Source organism: Mustela nigripes, chromosome 2, assembly GCF_022355385.1.
Source record: "Mustela nigripes isolate SB6536 chromosome 2, MUSNIG.SB6536, whole genome shotgun sequence".
NCBI classification, from domain to species: Eukaryota; Metazoa; Chordata; class Mammalia; order Carnivora; family Mustelidae; genus Mustela; species Mustela nigripes.
In genome coordinates, this window is record NC_081558.1 from 52,051,017 (window position 1) to 52,069,989 (window position 18,973).

The following is an 18,973-nucleotide window of genomic DNA, read 5'->3' on the forward strand; positions in this document are numbered from 1 at the left end:
CACAGGTTAGGGTCCTGGGATGCCCCCACAGCCCCCTCTTTACTCCCACAGCCATCCCACTTCTCCTAGCTCTGGGGGTCTCTCTGGCATTCTGAACTCTCTAATGTCCACCAGTGCTCCTGCCTCCGTTGCTTCCTCACCATCTGTCCCCAGCCTGCCATAGCCCAGGCTCCTTCACTCCTGAGCCAGGCTGGTCTCTGCCCATCCCAGCTTGGACACTGTCCTGTGGAATGCCCTGCAGGGGCCCGAGGCCCCTCACTCCCCAGCTACGGCAGAGCCAAAACCAGGGCCTTGACCCAGTACCACACCTCTCCCTTCACCTAACACCTCTCCTCCCAATGCAGGAAAACCCCCTTACACATCAGAGGCCCACCAGAGTATGGCCGCACCCAAGAGCCCAAGAAGAATGCCCTGCAGGTCAGGAAAAGAGGTGACTGCCTATGTAGACCTGGGTTGGAGCCCCAGCTCCTCATTTTCTGTGCAGACTCCTTCACAGCTCTAAGCCTCAGTTTCCTCAGCCATGAAATGGGGATGAGGCCCTATCACGTACACTATTGTCACGAGGGTAATAGGAGGAGGGAGAAGTCCTGGGCACAGAGTCCTTTCAGAAGCAGACCCTGGGTAGGCCTGACGTGAGTTGGACCCCCTCTGTGAAAGGGAGTGGGTGAGGCTTCAGTTTAATGGGTGGGAAGGCGTGGGAGGAGGGAGGCAGGGCGGGGCTAGAGGGGAAGGAGGATTTCGAAGGCTAGGGAGCCACTGTCACCACTGTCATTGTAAAAGCAGCATCTGCTTTTCTAGCTGAGCACTGACGGCATGTCAGGCCCCAAGGTAAAGACTTCTTGTGGCTTCCTCATTGAGGAGCTGCCTGGGAATGTTTATTACCTTATTTTACAACTGTTGAAACTAAGGTTCAGAGGGGTGAGGTCCCTTGGCTGATGAGGAACTCCGCTAAGGACCGTTCCCCTGAGCTTTGCCCTGGGTGAGGGCACAGGAGGGGAGCAGGGGAGTGGCAAGAAAAACTGGAAGAGGAGGTGATGGGGGTGATTACTTTATCTGTGTCCAAATTTTCTCCAGAGACGAGGGCAGGTGGTGGGGGTAGAATGGCGTTGGGGAGAACCATGTCCATCCCTACCGCTCGCCTCCACAGAGAATCACGAAGGCCACTGAGCGCTAGCTGTCCTGGCCTTTTGTGTGGCTTGGCAGGGGCTTGCCTGCCCTGGCTGGCCCCCTGGCCGGGACTCAGCCCCTAGGGCCTGGGAGTCAGGGAGGGTCACTCTGTGTGTTAATGGCAGGAAAAAGCTTTTGTAGAAGCTTCTGGCGAAATCCATGCTCCCAGTACCCACCTCAAAATGACCCCGAGTGGGCACAGGTCCAGGGCATCATGGAATAAGCCAGCGCATCTGGAACCTACAGCTGAGGGGTGGTGAGTGAGATGAGGGACCGTCTGGCCTCAGGGTATGGAGGTGCTCCAGGCAGGAGCCAAACCTTACAGCCATGTCAACATCCTGCAACCCCATGAGCATCACATCATCTTCTAGTCCAAGGTATCTTCCATAGGTACCCATTGAGCACATGCAGGATAGGATCTCATCACACAAAGTGAATTAAAACCCCACTCAGCCACTTATTAGCTACACCACTCAGTTTCTTTACTTGCAAAATGGGATTTTTACCACCAATTGGCCAGAATTGTGCAGGGATGGGATGAGATGACATTCCCTTTCCACACAGCAGCCAGAGGGCTCTGTGGATGTCTCACCCCTACTTAGGACCCTTCAATGTCAGGATCAAATCCAAACACCATATGTGACCTACAAAGCCCCACGTGATGCGGCCCCTCACCACTTTTGCCTCTTGTACCCCAGACACACTGGCCTCTGACCTTTGAACAAGCCTTGCTCTTTTCCTCTCAGGGCCTTTGCACATGTTGACCCCTTTGCTGGGATCGTTCTCCCCCCAGAAGGTGACATAGTCAGGTATTCTCATCACCCAAATGCCATCTCCTCCTCTCCTTGACTATCCTATCCCTACTCAGACTGTCCTGGGAAGCCCCTCTGGCCCTCCTGTTCAATTTTCTTCCTTGTAACAATCACTATTGCCTGGAATTACTTATTTTATTTATTAGTGAGACCTCCTCTGTCTTACGAGTCCCCACTGCCTCACATGGCGCCTGAGTAGCAAGAGTTCAAGAAATATTTGTTAAATGAGTAAATAAATATGTAATGAATCTGAAACATAGTGGGCTTTAAATGCATGTGGGTCCGTCTTTTATTATCCATTCCCAGTGCAGCTTCCTTTTTGGCCGCCCCCACCAGCACATGGGTGGGTATGCTCACGCACGGGCACGCACACATACATCCATGCACACAAACACACACGACCAAAATAAATCCCCAAATGAAACCAAAGACCAAACCCCAAACAAGAAAGCCCTGTGCTAGGAAGGGGATGCTAGGGGTCACTAGGTTCACAAGACCAGTTCACTGGTCACTGGGTCCACAACCAGTTGTAAGTCTCCGCCTGGCTTACTTGAGGCTATAACAAGTCCAGGTCACTGGAAGGGGCGCAGGGCAATCCCTCACTTCTCAGCATGAGGCTGGTGGGCCACTGAGCCCTGGGAAGAACCTAGATTCTGTCTCTGCTTCTGCAGCCTTATGGGTGGGAGATGGTGAGGAACATGTCCTGAGGGTAAGGACTGGTTTGCTTCATTCACACCATATCCGATGCCTTCAGCTCAGAGTAAGTGCTCACTGAATGCTTGTTAATGAATAAATGAATGAGGGTTGGGGTGGATAGCAAAAGCAGAGGGGACTGGCCACTAGTGTCCATGGGAGTCACCAGCTTGGGACACGGTGCCAGGTACTGCTCAATGCCACCAACCAAGAGTACCTCCAATAATACATCCTGTCATGCTCCTACTCAATAACCTGTAATGGCTCCCACTGCCTCTGAGAAAAAGTTTGGATTCTGTTGTCTGGCATTCACGGCCTGCCTACTTTCCTCTCTCCCTGCCTCCCTGCAACTTTGCTTTTATCCATTCATCCGTCCCTCCATCCCTCCATCCATCCACCCACCCATTCTTTATTTTTTTTTTTTTAAGATTTTATTTATTCACTTGACAGACAGAGATCACAAGTAGGCGGAGAGGAGAAAGCAGGCTCTCCACTGAGCAGAGAGCCCGATGCGGGGCTCGATCCCAGGACCCTGGGATCATGACCTGAACAGGAGGCAGAGGCTTTAACCCACTGAACCACCCAGGCGCCCCCACCCACCCACCCATTTTTTCATGCAATATTCACTCAGTCCTCACCAGGTTCTAGACAATGTGCTAGGTGCTGGGATCAACTCAGCTCTTCACTTCTATAATAAATTATCTCACAAAATATCCATCTGCAAATCCTGTCAGCTCTACCTACAAACATACAAACAATGTGGTTATTTCTTACCACCTCCACAGTCTCTGCCCTGGCCCAAGCCACCAGCTTCTCACCAGGCTTACTGCAAAAGCCTCCTCCCTGGGCTCTCTGACTGTCACCCCCCCCCCCCTTCCATCTGTTCTCCACACACAGCCAGAGGCAAATCAAGTCCCTCTTCTGTTCAGAATCCTGTTGCTCTTGTCATTCTCCAGGAGAAGCCAAAGTCCCTACAGTGGCCCAGGAAGTCAAGCATACTTTGCGCTCCCCACCCTGATACCTCTCTGAACTCTCCTAACCTCCCCCTCACTCACTCCCTCCACCACACTTGCCTCCTCACCATTCCTTGAATCCAGTGAAAATGCATCTGCCTCTGGGCCTTTGTACTGGCTGCTCCTTCTACAAGGAACCCTCTTCTCAAGACAGCTATGTGGCTCCCTCAGGTCTCTGCCCAAATGACCCCTTCCCAGGGAGGCCATATCTGACCCTCCCTTTGAAACAACTCTTTTTATCTTCCTTCCTCTGCCTTATTTTTCTCCATACCCCTTGACATGCCACCACTTATGACTTTACATGTTGTCGATCTCCAGCTCCTTGACTGTGAAGCCGTGAGGCAGTGAACTGGCTCGCTGCACTTACTGTGATGTCCTTAGTGCCTGGAGCACAGTAGGCCCTCAGCAGGGGACTGTTCCTGGAATGAACGAACCCCCCTCCCCACCCCCCATCACCGCTCCATTCCTTAGCTATGGTGATTATTTTCTTCCTCTGAAGGACTTTCACATTCCTTCAGTCAGTGGTTCCCAAGGGTCTGTTTGTAATCATCCCTTTGGTCTCTCATTAAACAGATTTGCAGACCCTTCCCCAGCATCAGATTCATAGGCTCGCCCCAACCTGCTTCCCCTCTCACCATCTCTGGCCCTTTCTAAAGGGCCTGCACACCTGCTGGGATTTCACATGGCCTCTCCCTTGCTGTCCCCCATCAGTCCCAATGCCCTGTCAGCTTGCCCGTCGCCCATCTTGTGTCACCTGCTCCTCACCTGGAGACCTGACCAGCTTCCTCATGAGCTTCCAGCCTCATCCTTCCAACCCATTAGCCCCACTGGGGCCACGGGATCTTCCAGACGAGCCAGCCTGGTCACATCAGTGCCCAGCTTAGAACCATTCAGCCCACTGCCCTTGGCTTGGCCTGGCTAGCTCCCCGGCGCAGCACTCCCAGCCCCTGCCTGGCGCCTTCTGCTCTGGGCTGCTGGTGGTGGCTTCCTCCCCCGCTCAAGCTGCACTTTGCCTGGAGCACCCTTTCCACATCCTACCTTCCTTCCAGTTGGCTAGCTCTTATTTATCCTTCATTCTGCTGCCCTGTGAGGACCCCTTCAGGTGGTTTCCTAAAAGCCCAGCAAAGGGCTGGCGGGTGATGCCTCCTCTGGGCTCTGCCCGCCCCCCAGCTTCCCCCAGCCTGGCTGATAGCACACTGGTTTGCAATTTGCAATGACTTGTCTCCCTGCCAGACCTGGGACTCTGGGACTGTGAAGCGACTGTCATCATGGTCAGGCTTTGGAGTCAGGCTGCTGGCTGGGTGCCCTTGGGCAGCTCACTGTCTCAGAGCCTCAGTTTTCTCATGCATAAAATAGGGATAAGACTGGCCAGAGGCATGTTGTATTCCGTGAATTTTGCAGGGCTGTGAAATAGCACCTGTGTACACCTTTCTCACCCGCATTGTGATTCAGAAACTGGCCCAGGGAAGGAGCCCTGGGTGGGGGGGTGCTCTGCCCTGTAGGTGCAACTGGCTGCCCAGCCAGCCGCCCCCCCCACCCCCCCTCCACCCCTGGGGCTTCCTCCTGTGTGCTGGGCCTGTGTGCTGGGCTGGGTCAGAGGGACAGCTCATTACCTTGTCTTCCCTGTGATTTTCTCCTTCCTAAGAAGCGTCAGTTTGCTTCAGTTGATATTTTAAAATACATCTTTGTTTTGGGGGCAAAGGAAGCATCTTTTCAGGTTCATGTTTTCTGCCCTTTTGTTTTCTTTTCTGACCTTTGAGCCTGTTCTCTGACTTTACCTCCTGGCCTGGTTTGCGCATGGCTTTTTTTAGTCGACCTTTTGCATCCAACCTTTTTCCTGGAGCCAGACTCCCTTCCCCTCCTCTGGGTCTCAGGGCTACTTGGTTGGGGAGAGCGTGATGACGTACCCTGCTATACTACGCCTACTGCCATCCGAGTGCCTGCCCCCTCCCCATGCACCCCCAGGGCCAGACTGCACCAGGCACTGTGTGTGCGCTGGCGCCTGGTTGTGGTAATGAGGGCACGGAGAGGGCACACCCCAGCCCAGAGACAGCAGAGCCCACGGCTCCCAGGCCCATGCCCTCTGCACTAGCCTCCACGGCCTCTCATTCAAAGACTACTGAGCCACCAGGCTGGCCAAAGTACTAGGACAGAGTAAAGTTGCTTGTGTGAGTACAAAGACCCCACAGAGAAGAAACAAAACCCCTCAGAATTTCTATCTGCCTGTGAGTGAAAGAACAAACAGAAGAAGGAAACAGCAAATTGCCAGGTTTGGATGACTCTAAGTTGAATTGTGAGAGGCACCAGATTTTACATACCACTAAGAAAGAAAAAGCACTTCCAATAAAACCAGGAGGTGCCGCCAGCTGTAAGATGTACCCTGGACACGGGAACATGACCGTGTGGAAAAAATGTGCATCCCCATATGGACAAAACAGGGTACTGACAGTGGTTACATCAGGTCGCTGGGGGATGTGGGGAGAGGAAGAGAAGTCCTGTTGCAATGGACCCTTCTGTATCAGGCCATTTGTTCCAAGAAGCAGGCCCTTAGTTTTGTAATTCAAATGACTGCAGTTTAAAAAAGGAGAACAGGGTTTTCCAAGCAGTAGCTGCCTGGTTTCCTTTCTGGCCACCTCCTGGCCTGGGGACACAGTAATTGGCAGCTTTGGGTGCCCCGCTGGGGACCTGTGTGGGGGGAGGGCAGGTAAGCGCCAGGCACACTCTTTCCAGAGCTCAGTCTGTGTGGATCTAATCAGCAGAAATTTCCCTTTATTAAGGCCTGGCCCCCAAACCCATCATTAAGGACTCTTCAAGCTTAAAGTCTACGGTGGATCAACCACAAACAATGTGACAAAGCCCAATTTCCCAGGGAACAGGACAGCTGAGAGCTCTTCCCCCTAGACCTTTCTATGCTTTATTCTGCCTCACAACATGCTTTAGGACCTCTAGACTCATCTGTCCATCTGTCCAGCTAGACTATAAAGGGTGGAAGACCACAGATGATATCGCTGCACAAAGATGTCAGGGAGTTTGACTGTGGGGTTCCTGGGTAACTGCCCACAGTCACTTCCAGACCCTCCTGTAGATACTAGGTCAAGAATGAGGCTGTATGAAACAGACGGTCTCCCCCAGGGCTAGGCCCTTGAATGCAACAGTCAACCAGACTAGACAAGCTTCCTATCCTCAAGGAGCTGATCGTCTAGAGGGGAGACAGACAACAAATAAGGGAATAAATACAGAAAGGAATGTTAATGTGATAAATGCTGTTAAAACACAAGTGCCGTGATGGGGGATGCTCTTTCTAGATGAGGGATGGCCTCAGTGGGGAATTGCCACTTAGCTTGATGAGAAGGAACCTATCCTATAGAAAGAAGGAGAAAAAGCATTCTAGATGGTGAAACAGCATATGCAAAGGCCTGGAGATAGGAAAGGGGCTGATGAGTTTGAGGAATGGAAAGGAAGCCCGTAAGCTAGAGAAGAGCGAGGGAGGAGAGAGGGGTGGGATGACCAGCTAGAGAGGCTGGGTTTTACCCGTGCCTCATGGGGAAGACTGCAGAGTTTGAAGCAGGGGACACCACAGTCTGATTCATATTGTTATAGGAGTCCATCTGGCCACTTAGGGAGAACAGATGATGGGAGGAAGGGTACAAGAGAAGATGGGGGAACCAGTGAGGGAGGTCACCCTTTCATTTATTCAACATGTGTTTATTCAACAATGTTTTAATGAAATTTCTGAAAAACACAAAAATAAAAACAAACAAAACTCATCAGCTAGAGCCTGTCTCCAGAGGTCCAAGGTCTGCTGCCTGGGCACTGGCAATAACAGGAGAGGCAGGAAGGTCTTCCTAAACAAGGAGACATTACAGTGGGGTCTTAAAGGATGGCTATGGGGTGTTCCAGGGGTGGAAATGGCTTGGGCAAAGCCTCAGAGGTGAGGGAAAAGGTCACTGTGAGTGGGGGCTGTGCTCCAATCTATATAAATGGCTAAATTCCTGACCAACTTAGGGCATGAAGTAATTCACTGACAAAAAGTGGTATGAAGGTCAAGCATGGAAGATGCTGGAAGGGTCGGTGGGGGAAAAATTATGGGGGTTGAGGAGTTTGGCAGTGGGGAACACTGAAGACCCTGACCAGAGAGTGGCACGACAAATGGGCATTCTGAGGGCGTCCCTGGTAGCCATGAAGGGGGCTAAGGCAAGATACAGGCAGAGAGGATGAAGGTGAGAGCAGGCTGGTCTTCCCATTCTGATTCTATGAATAATAATACTAGTCATACTAACAACAGATACTTCATAGAACTTCCTGTGAAGAGCAACAAGCACTGTTCTAAGATCCTTACACCTAATAAATTATTTAATCTGCACGAGAACCCTATGGAATAGGTACTGTCACGTATTCCCATTTACAGGCAAGGTAACTGAGGCACAGACAGAATAGATCACTTGCTTAAGGTCACACAGCGAGGAAGCACTGGGGCTGGGAATCAAGCCCAAGCTTCCAGCCTCCAGTATCTGCTCTTAACATCTTCCCAGTGCTGTCTTCTCCATTTTAGACCCCACAATTCTGCATCCTGGGATTTTGTCTACTTGACAGAAAGAACCACCCCCCAACAGGGCCTTTGGCTGTCCTCTGAAGCCCTAAGAATTCAGCAATAGGTCCTTCCACAGACACAAATTGGCCACCTCCCCCTCACAGCACAGTTGCTAACCAGCTGACCAGGGGCAAGTCCCTGATCCTCTGTGAGGGAGCTGCAGAGTGAGGATAGAATGCTATCCTCATGGGATGGACATGAGAACTGTGTGGCAGCCACTGGCATGGTCATCACTGTAGCCACCAGGCATGGAGCAGGGGCTGGGCAGGGTCCTTGACTCCCAACTTGCATCATCTCCACAAGGGCGACCGCTACTCCCCACCCCCCCCCACACACAGGTGAAAACACTGAGGCTCAGAAAGGAGCAATAACACCCACAGAAACAAAATTTGGCAGAGCTGGGATCAGAATTACAGCTCCCTCAGTAGGGTCTAGGAGACCTTAAGGCACTGAAGACTTTTCTCCTCAAATTTGGACCTGGTGTGACTCCAACCCTCTGAGGGGTTACTGGGGTATCTTTCGGGGAGTGAGGATGAAGAGCAAGGATGTGGCTGATTCCTGGGGCCCAGCTCTGTCTCTGCCAAGGGGTCAGCCTCAAAGGTATCCTGAACTTCCTCCTGTGTGCAGCTGTGTTGGGGACATGGGGTGGGTATGAACAGCCCTGTTACCGGCTTGGGGTCTGGCCCAAGACCTTGCCCTTTCTCCTGGAGGGTTGTGGGGGGTATGTAAACTTTGAGGGGTGGCAGCTGATATCATGATGGAGTCCCGGGCTTCTGGGCTCTCTGCCACCTCAGGCAACACTGCTCCGGGCCTCAGTTTCCCCTTGGATCCAAAGGGCACAGCAGGAGGTTAAGGAGCTGGGCTTTCCTCCCAGCTCTGAGAGTCTGTCCAAACCACAGCACGTCTCCAAGACTGGCTCTCCTCTTCTCTAAATGGGACCAGTGGCACTTAGGAGAGGTAAAGGAAGGCATGCTTGGAGTACCTAGCACAACAAGGTCTCACTTAATGACAGTGGCTGTTATTACTCCAGGCATCCCCCAAGGCTGCAGTGGGGCTCAGGGGAGCTCACAGTGTGAAGGCTGGTCAGCCACTGGTGTTTGTGTTCATTTTTAGCTGCTGTGGTCCCATTATAGAGGTTTGACCCTGGAGTTCAGAGAGATTCCCTGGAGAAGGTTTTGGAGGTCCCAGGGCAAAGGAAGCTGTTGGAATTCCCTTCTCTTGAGGGCTTATGAGCAGACTGGGACCCCAAGGTAGACTCCACAGCCTTGGAGCTGAAAGCTCAGCCACATCGGGCATGGGAAAGGGGTGGAAGAGGCCCCAGACTTCTTCCTCTATTGGCCCCCATTTTATAGATGAGGAAACTGAGGCCCTGTGAGATCCAAGGACTGTGGATGGTGGTGCAAAGTCTTGGATACAGAGATTACTCATGGTCCAGTCCCCAAGCTGGGCATTAGCTCTCAGCTGCCACCTTGCACCTGGGCTGCCTGGCTCCCCAGTGACAGCTATCTCTGGGGCTGATTCATCTCCGGGTTTGGCCAGGAGCTTGGCACACGGCCTGGCACAGACCAGCTACTCAGCCAATATTGGTTATATTGATTTACACTCTCTCCTTTCTTCAAGATCCTCTGAACTTGGAAACTTGAAATTGGCTGGAGGTGGATGGGGAGAAAGGCCTCATTTTAATCTGAAGTGAGTCATGTAAGTTGACAAATTTAGAAGTGGCCTAAAGAGCTCTTGATCTCCTGCCTTCAGATAGTTGCTAGAAGAGACTGGTTCTTTACAATCTTTGCATTACAAATGCACATGTGTCAGCATGGACACTGTCCCCGGGACTGTGCCCCGCCTGGGTCCCCCTCATGAGTCTGCTAGACCCTACTAAGGGAACCTTCTCTACAGAATTTCTCTGTGCAGAACAGGGGCTGCTGCTCTCTCAGGCTTGCTCCTGAGAACCAGATCCACATGGGTGTGTGCATGCACAGCCATGAGCTCCTTCCCTCCAGCTCTGTCCCTTGCCCATGACCTTGAGTAGCAGCAATGCCTGAGCAATCTTGCATCTTAGACATTTAAAGTCCTAGTGGGCACATCTGGCCCGAAAATCCCTGTTTTAAAGATGGAAATTGGTACCCAGGGAGGGACTGTGATGAGTCCAAGGTCACTCAGGGTGTTTGTCTGGCTAGGCTGCACCCAGGTATCTCCTTCCCCACTCCCACTCAAATCCATTCTGTGGCCCTGGTTCTGCCCCGGGGGCTAGGCCAGTTGGCTAGCCAGGACTTTTGCTCTCTCCAGGAGGGAGTTCTGCTGTGTCAACTCTGCAGTAGCCACCAAGAATTTTGGGAAGTGCTGGCCAGTAGGCAGGCAGGTTGGCTGGGAGGTTCTGCTGACCTTGGACGTGGCTCAGTTCAGCCCCTTCCCCTGTGCTGTGGTGAACAAGCAGAAATGGGATACAGCCCAGAGGATGCTGTATCTGGCTGCTACTTCTAGAAACTGCCCTCCTTGGGCAAGGACCACCCCCTGCCCACCCCTCCTCCATAAGAATCCGAGTCCTGGGGAAAGACAGCAATACTGAGCTGCAGCCTAGACACTAGAGAAGAGGCAGCTGTTTGACCTTGGGCATACCCACATGCCTCTTGGCCTCAGGTGCCCCATCTGTGAAACAAGTGCTGTCTGTATTGTTATTATTATTTTATTGAGCCCAGTGTCTATTTCAGCTGCCACTTATTGAACTAAAAGAGACTCATTAGAAGTTTATCAAAAAACAATTGCCTTCACTTCTGCCAAGCATTGCCCTAAGCACTTTAATTTTACTTAATTCTTTATCAATCCTATGAACTGGAGACTTTCGTTATTCCATTTTATAGATGGTGGTACTAAAGCACAGAGAAGTTAAGAAACTTGCACTAGGTCACACAGCAAGGAAATGGTAGAGCAGGAACTGGAATCTCAGAATCTGTATTTTAAACTCCTCCCTGTACTACAGTCTTTGTTGTTTGTTTTGAGCTGCCAATTACTGAGCACCTACTGTATATGGGCACTATGCTGGGTATGTGATTGTTGACCCCTTGTGGACTTCTCACAATAGCCCTGGGTGGGAGAGGAAACAAAGGCTCCTGTGTGGTGCATCAAAATGTCCAAGGTCCCACAGTAACCGAGCTGGGGAGGCAGGTCCTTTATAGGTTTTATCTTATTTACTGTATTTCACTGACTCTAAGGTACGTCCATTGTAAGATGCGAGGCTGCTTTATATACACTTATGAAAGAAAAGGGCATGACTTGTTCTCCTGTGACATGCCACCACTTGTAACAGGCACCCCTCTTTCAGAGATGTCAAAACGTGCATGTGGGAATCAGCTGTATTCACAACAACCCTATAAGGTGGGCACTACTGTCCCCATTTTACAACTGAGGAAACCAAGGCTCAGCGCCCAGGTTTTGGATTTGATGCTAAGCAGGCTCAGCCCAGACCTGGTCCTGAACCACCTGCTACAACGCTGCTAACTGGGCCCTGGGCCCACGTGGGATACGCACCCCGCCCTCGGGCACAGGTGAGAACGCTGAGAAGACTCAGGCAGTGGAAGCCCAGCACCCTTTGCTCCGGATGAGGTTTTGGCTTTCACCCAGGGCAGAGGCCTCAGCCAGACTGGGGGATACCCCAAAATGGATCTCCCACTGCTCCACAACCTTGATGGGAAAATGTGATGGTCCAGCCTCCCATACCACCCTTGAGCTCTTGCTCCAGCCCAGCGAGGCAGGGGTTTCAGGGAGCGAGGCTGGAATGAGCTTCTCTAGATGACATTCCCCATGTCCCCATGCAAAGCAGTCCCTGGGGTGGCCAGACATAGCCAAGTGGAGCAGCCCAAGCCAATGCGGGGAATGCCACCGCTTTACAGAAAACTGCTCTCAGGGTGGGAATAGGAGCCCCAGAGAGACCTGCTTCCTTTCTTCGAAGATATATGGCTCCTGGACCCCAAACAGGGTCATTCATGTCTAGCTTCTCCCCACAGGCTCTTCCAACCCCATACTCCACCGTAGCACAATGTCCCCCGGCCTTTGCAAAAATTAAACCCACCTGCCTGTCTCCCCTAGGACTCAGACTTTCCCCTTCTGAGGCCATCTTTTGAGGAAGCCATCTGGGGACCCTCTTCCAGAAGCAGGACAGAAGCTCAACGTTTCTGAATGTCTGGCATGACCGGGGCTGCATATGGGGCAGCTTTCTCTCCATCATGTTACACACTGTCTTGTTAGGCAGGTCACTTCAACCTCACTTTACATGTCAGAGCACCAACCTCAGCAGGGCAAAGCTACTGGCTCAAGGTCACAGCAGTAAACACGGGCGTTAGGATTTAAATGCAACTCTTTCCGATGGCCAGGAGGAGGCCGTTTTAATATCCATCTCTGGACAGGACCTGAGCCAAGTGCTCCCTTTGCATTACTTTACTCAATCCTTACACAACAAATAACACTGCGATGATAATAACACTATTGTCATTCCCATTTTACAGATGAAGAAACATCCTCTGAGACTTCAACGGCCCATAACCCAGGCCAGGCACTTCAGCAGAATCCCACTTGCCTCCCATGACATCTGGGAAGGTGGGTGCTTTTATGGAGAATAAAACTGAGGTTAAGTTATTAGTTCGACCACCTATGGCTATCTAACGGTAGAGCCACTTGGATGAGGCTTGGAATAAGCAACTATCCTCTCACACCTGAAATGAACAAATGAACATTTGTTAAGTGGTCGAGGATACATTTTAGCTATTAGTAATGACTATTATATTAGCATTTCAGAACTTGGTAATTACCCCGTCGGGTGATTACCCCATTCTCCAGATGAGAACCAAAAGGTTCCCAGAGCATGAGTGGCAGAGATAAGAAGGCACTGTGGGCTCTCAACCCTCTGCCATGCGGGTCTCCTGGGCCTAGCATAGCCCCCTCCAAACTCCCCTGTCTACTTCCAACTCTCCTTTCTGGAGCTCATGAGCATTGGGTCTGCCCAGGACTGTCTGGAATTCCTGCCCCATGGGTTTTGGCTATGGACAGTCCCCAGCCAGCTCTAAAATGATGGAAAGGAGAAAGAGCACCAGAGACCTGGGTTTAAATCACAGCTGTGCCTCTCACTTGCTATGTAACTCCAGCATGTTCTTAATCCCTAGGGCTTAGCTTCTTTATCTGTAGAATGGATGTTTGTGAGGAAGAAATGAAACACTGTACAAAGGACTTCCTAGCAGTAAACTAGTAGAATATTAGGGATTGTAGTGGGCCCAAGTGTCTCTCCCCAAATTCATGTCCACCTGTAACTTCGAAATGTGGCCCTATTTGAAAATGGGTCTTTGCAGATGTATTTAAAGATCTTAAGACAAAATCATCCTGGAGAGATGGGCCCTATGTCCAGTGACTGGTATCCTTATAAACAAAATAGAGGACAGGGAGATACAAAGAGAAGAAGGGGATGGGAGGATGAAGATAGAGACGGACTCGTAGAGACACAGCCACGAGCCATAGAAGGCCAGGGACCACTGGCGAGCACGGGAAGGTGGGGTTGAGGCAGGGTGTGTGCAGTCTCCCTTGGTCAGACGTCCAGCCTTCAGAACTGTGAGAGACTACATTTCTGGAGTTTTAAGCCACCTGGGTTGTGGTCATTTGCTCAGGCAGCTACAGGAAACAAACTGCGACGGCAGCTCATACCTCAGCCTTGCAGATCTAAACCCTTCCCCCGCGGGCCAGCTGGCAGGAGAATCTGCCCTCACTGAGGACACAAGGCAGGCAGGATTAGCACCCCCTCTTTCTAGGGGAAAGCATGAGGCCAGGGGGCTGACAGGACTTGCCCAAAGTCACCTGTCCCTGACTGACCTGGGCCTAGAACCTGGCTCTCCTGCCCCTCGGACCCAGGCCTCCTCTCCCAGACCTGGGAACCTCCGGAGTCTTGGAGACCACAGCCCTGGACACCTTCCCTTGCCTCTAGCAGGCTGGGCCACCTTGCCCTCCACTCCTTGGACCCTGTAGGCCTTTGCTGGATTGCACAGGAGGTGTCTCAGGCCTTGAAAACAGCCCTCGAAAACAGCCCTCTGTCCACACAGGGCTCTCTATGGCAGACCAAGATGAAGCCCTCAGCACATCCCTTGGTGTCCAGCAGGTTCCCAGGGCTTGCTGCAAGCATCACCTCTTCTGTATGGTCATCCTACAGCTGCCTGCTGAAGTGGGCACTGATTCCCATTCTACAGATCAAACACCAGGGCTGGAAGAGGCAAAGTGACTGATTCAAAGGTCAAACTCTTAAACGGCCGAGGTTTCAAACTCACACCTTCTGATTCTCAGTCCAGGCTGATTCTCGAACACCATGACATCTGTTCACTGAGCTGCCCCTGTGGATCCCACCCCGAGCCCAGCCCTCTATGTCCACCACTTTCCTCACTTGCCCCGTGCAATGGCCTGAAAGGTGCATACTCTTACCAACCGTTCCCCAGACGCGGGGACTGAGGCTCCACCCTACTTCCTGCCTTGAACTCCAGAGTCATCTTCCCCATCTACTACCACCACTGACTGTCCCGGTCCAGAGGCATATTCTCCCTGAATATTTTCTTGTTTGAGGCTCCCACTGGAAGGGAGAAATGATTACTGGATGTTCAGTGCTCTGGCCTTAGAGAGAGCAGAGTGGGCCAGATGGACGAGATTCTAGGCAGGAGACCCACCGCTGCCTCCCACACTGCTCTGTGTGATCTAGGAAGGGCTGGGGAGGGAGACTGCTCACCCTCCACAAAGTGTGTATGCCTGTGGCATCCGGCACTTGCACCCCAGACCACTCTGCTGCAGACCCTGGAAACTAAGAGGGATTGAGGGAACCATGCCCTGCACCTCAGGGTCCCCCGCGGCCTACACCTTCACCCTACACCTAAAATGTGCCAATTGCCTCACACACATTACTTAGAATCTTCCCCACAGCCCTGCTTTAAATCTGTTCCCCTTCTAGAGAGGAGAAGATTGAGGTTTACAGAAGATAAGCCATTTCCCTCACTGTCACAGAGCTGGGGATACCCATTGCCACGACTCAACCCCAAGGCTCGGTGAGTCTCTGAGGAGCACCTTCCAGCCACACTGCTGAGAAAGATGGCCTTGTTTGCCATATGAAGGTTGACTGGCCCACAGAAGGGCCAGATTTAGCTCCACCAGAGCCTGGCAGTGGGATGGGAACTGGGGGCTGGAGACGTGAGGGTCAGTCTCACTCTGCCTTCTGATTGCCAGGGGACCTCAGTTTCCCCAGATGTGGCAGAAGCCGGCCAATAGCATAGTGCCCAGGTTACCCCCAGCTCTGAGAGCCTCTGAGCTCCCCCAAACCTATTCTCAATGGCCTTGTCTCCCCCAGGTACAAAGCTATAGAGATGAGAGCCCTGAGACACCTGTGAAAATGCAGCTCTCAGGACCTCGTGAATCATTGGGTAGGGGGATCCAGAAATTTGTCCTCTACCAGGTGATTTTTTAGGTCCACTAATGCTTGAGTCCTACCAGCCTAGAGATTTCCCTTCTTGCTTCCCCTCCTGACCTTGGTCAACTGTAGCAGCAAGGTGCTCCCCTGCTTGGACTCCAGCCCCTGGTGCCAATCATACGTCTCTGCACAGCCCTCTACAGTGCTCTAGGCTCTCGGACAGCAGTGGGGTAAGGCAGGGCAGGAATAGGCATGTCCTGGGCACAGAGGAGGAGACTGAGGTGCAGAGGGGACAAAGCAACTTGCCCAAGGTCATACAGCTGGTCAGAAGTAGAGACTGAACCTGATGCGCTCATCATTTTACCTTGAAATCAAACATCTGGGGAAAACCAGGGTTCAAACAGGCCCCCGCTGTTTCATACCTGGGACCCGGGTGAGATGGTAAGGTACTCTACTCTCCAGCAAGCACAGCATGACCTTGGACAAATCCCTGCTCCTGGCTGGGCCTCAGTTTCCCTGTTATGAATGGGTCTGCCAGGTAACTTTTTAGAAGGCACACATTTGCTCTGGCTTTCTATGTGCCTTCAATTCCACCAGGTAAAAGGGTGATACAGCTGTGTAGGACAGGGGCACACGTGTCTGGGAAGGACTCTGCTCTTACCCTCAGGAGACTCTCTGGACCCTTTCTTGGAGCATCACCCCCAAATTCCAAGTTCTTGGACTGTTGCTTCTCAAGATGTTGGTACCCCAAACTGGAGCTGACCTCATAGAGGCAGGAAGGGGAGGGTCTAAGAGGGCAGGCAGGGAAGCTAATGGTCTAGCTTCTACCCTGTCTCTGCCATGTTCCAGCTGTGTGACCTTGGATAAGCATCTCCACTTCTCTGCACAGCTTCCTCATCTATGGCATGGGAATAACATGGCTATGGGAGGCCCTGGCGAAGGGATGGATGCAGAACAGTAAGCTTGGTAAGTGCTAGCTGGCATATTATTATTTACCCAAGTCTCCTGACCCATGCCTGTACTAGGTGGGGAGAGAAGAGAATGAGGGGCCCCACATTTGAGTCTCTTTACAGCATTAGCCACAGGCAGCTTTTCTGATCTGTGGTCTGGAGAGGACTCTGAGGGCTGCTGGCAGTGCCCTGGACCCCAGCTCCCAAGACTCCATATCAAAGTGCTGATTTCCTCAGGTCAGAGAACAGGGGTGGTGGGGCCAGTCCAGACTCCCGGGAGTCTGGGCCATGGGCAGCAGCTCCTCCTGCCCCCTCCTCTGTCCCCTTTCTAACTCTAGGCGATCTTCTCTGCCACACATCAAGAATCCAAGATGGCTTTTGCTGTGCCCAATCACAGTTCCCTGGGAATCTGGGCTGGCTCTTGCCTGGCCAGTGTCCCTCTGTCCTCACAGGTAGCCCCAAGGGCCAGCCTCTCCCCAGTGCCCACAGAGGCACCTTCACTGCCACAGAAGATGCCTGGAAGCTTAGGGGTGTATGGAGCCTGCGGCAACCACAGAGGAGCTGCATCTGTGTGCCTGGGCCATTTCTGTGCATAGGCAACCTGCATTCGTTCACCTGTGGCCACGTTCCAGCATACCGGATGCCCACTAATTCATGGACAGGCGTGCAGATGGCATTCGGGACACCACATATGTGTGCTTGTCATTTTCACACGGGGGCCAGCCCGCATGAGACCACATGCCACATTTGTGGCTGCTGCCCGGCACTGTGTGCAGGCCGGTTAGCCCCTATGCAGCCTACTGCATTCCTGTTAGAGCTGCAGGCATGTGTGGGTATGCCACGTTCACAGGTATGTGTGTGCGTTTGTGCATGAGGCAATCGCGTGCCTGCTTTAGCATGCAGGTGAGCGGGTGGTGTTCAGGGATAGGAGTTGTAGTCCCATGTGCTGAGGTGTGTCTATGGGCACAGGAAGTCTATGTGCATATGATCTATGAACATATACAATACACTACTACGTATACTATATTTGTGTGTGTGCATCTGTGCAGATCTGTGGTTGTGTGTATGCCCTGTTGAGAATGGGACTGGGGGTACAAAGGTAGCTAAATAGCACGGGCCATTTGCATCTCTCCTGGACTCTCCCTACAGGGCTCCCCCAGAGCTGTGGCAGCCCCTCCCTGCCACTGCCCCTTCAGCGAAGTTGGCCTGCGCTCCAAGCCCCCTCCTACTGCACACGTCAAAGGAGAATTTCTCCGGATGGCGCCTGCAGCTCCTGGAAATGCCCCAAACGTCAGCTCTGCCTCTTCCCAGTGATTTGGAGAGCAATGCAGGCAAGGAGGGGAGCCCACTCTGTGCTGGGCGAGGGGCACTCAGCGTCACACCCAGACCCTCTGGGGCTGAGCTCGCCTACTTAGCTTACCCTTCTGAAGGTCGAGGCTGGCTGGGCCTCTGCGTGGGGGCCCTGAGACCCCTGGGGGTGCTTCCCTGACTGGGGCAGTCCAGCCACAGAGATCCCTCCCCATACAACCGAGGTGAACAGAGGACAGCCACGGAATGGCCTCTTGATTAGAAAGGATGGCTGCCCGCTGCAGCCCACCCATGGGGAGTACAGAGACCTGCTGGTGGGTTTCCCAATCCTGACCCTGCAGGGGGCAGGGAGGAGCCCCAGCTACCTAGCTGTCAGCCAGAGGCCACCCCAACCAGCGGAAGAACTGGGCTTCCAGGCTAAAAGTGCCAACTCCACCACCCAGCATGACTGCTGCAAAATGGCCTGGCCATCCCACTCCTGCCCCCCTTCTGGCCATCTTGGGGACCTGAGGACTCATCCCTGCCACCACATGCCTTGGCTGGCCTGACCTGGTGGTCCTGGCATGCAGCAGCCCACCTGCCAGAGGGACCCCCTGTGGGAGCCTCCCTCTGCTTCTGTCCTGGAACCCAGTGGGGGCCAGGCAGGAGGCACCCTCTAGTCCTCTGCGTCTCCCTGGGACCAAGCTCAGAGGGAAGAGGACCTTGCCCCCTGCTACCGGCTTGCCGGTCCTTGCATAACATCCATCCAGGGGCATCTAATGAGCAGAGGATGCCTGCATCTACCTGAGACCCTGGGCATCCGCTTGTCCGAGACCCCCTTGCTCAAGTCCACAGCACCCCAGTCCTATCCCCCAGCACACGGACCCTCATACTAGTGTCTCCTTCGGCAGCGGCTCCCAATGCAGCCTCAGCTGCTGCCAGATAAACAAGCCCTGCTCCCCCCCCCCCCCACGCTGCCGCCACCACCATCAGCACTGAAAAAAATCAAATGAAATGAAACAAAATAAAATGGGTGAGGG

At 52.8% G+C, this 18,973-nt stretch overlaps 1 protein-coding gene across 11 annotated transcripts in view; it reads right to left on the reverse strand.

Moving 5' to 3' along the window:
* Nucleotides 1-18,973, reverse strand: part of ATP2B2 (ATPase plasma membrane Ca2+ transporting 2) — a 366,135-nt gene that overhangs the window by 144,448 nt on the left and 202,714 nt on the right. The gene's annotated exons all lie outside the window — the stretch shown is intronic.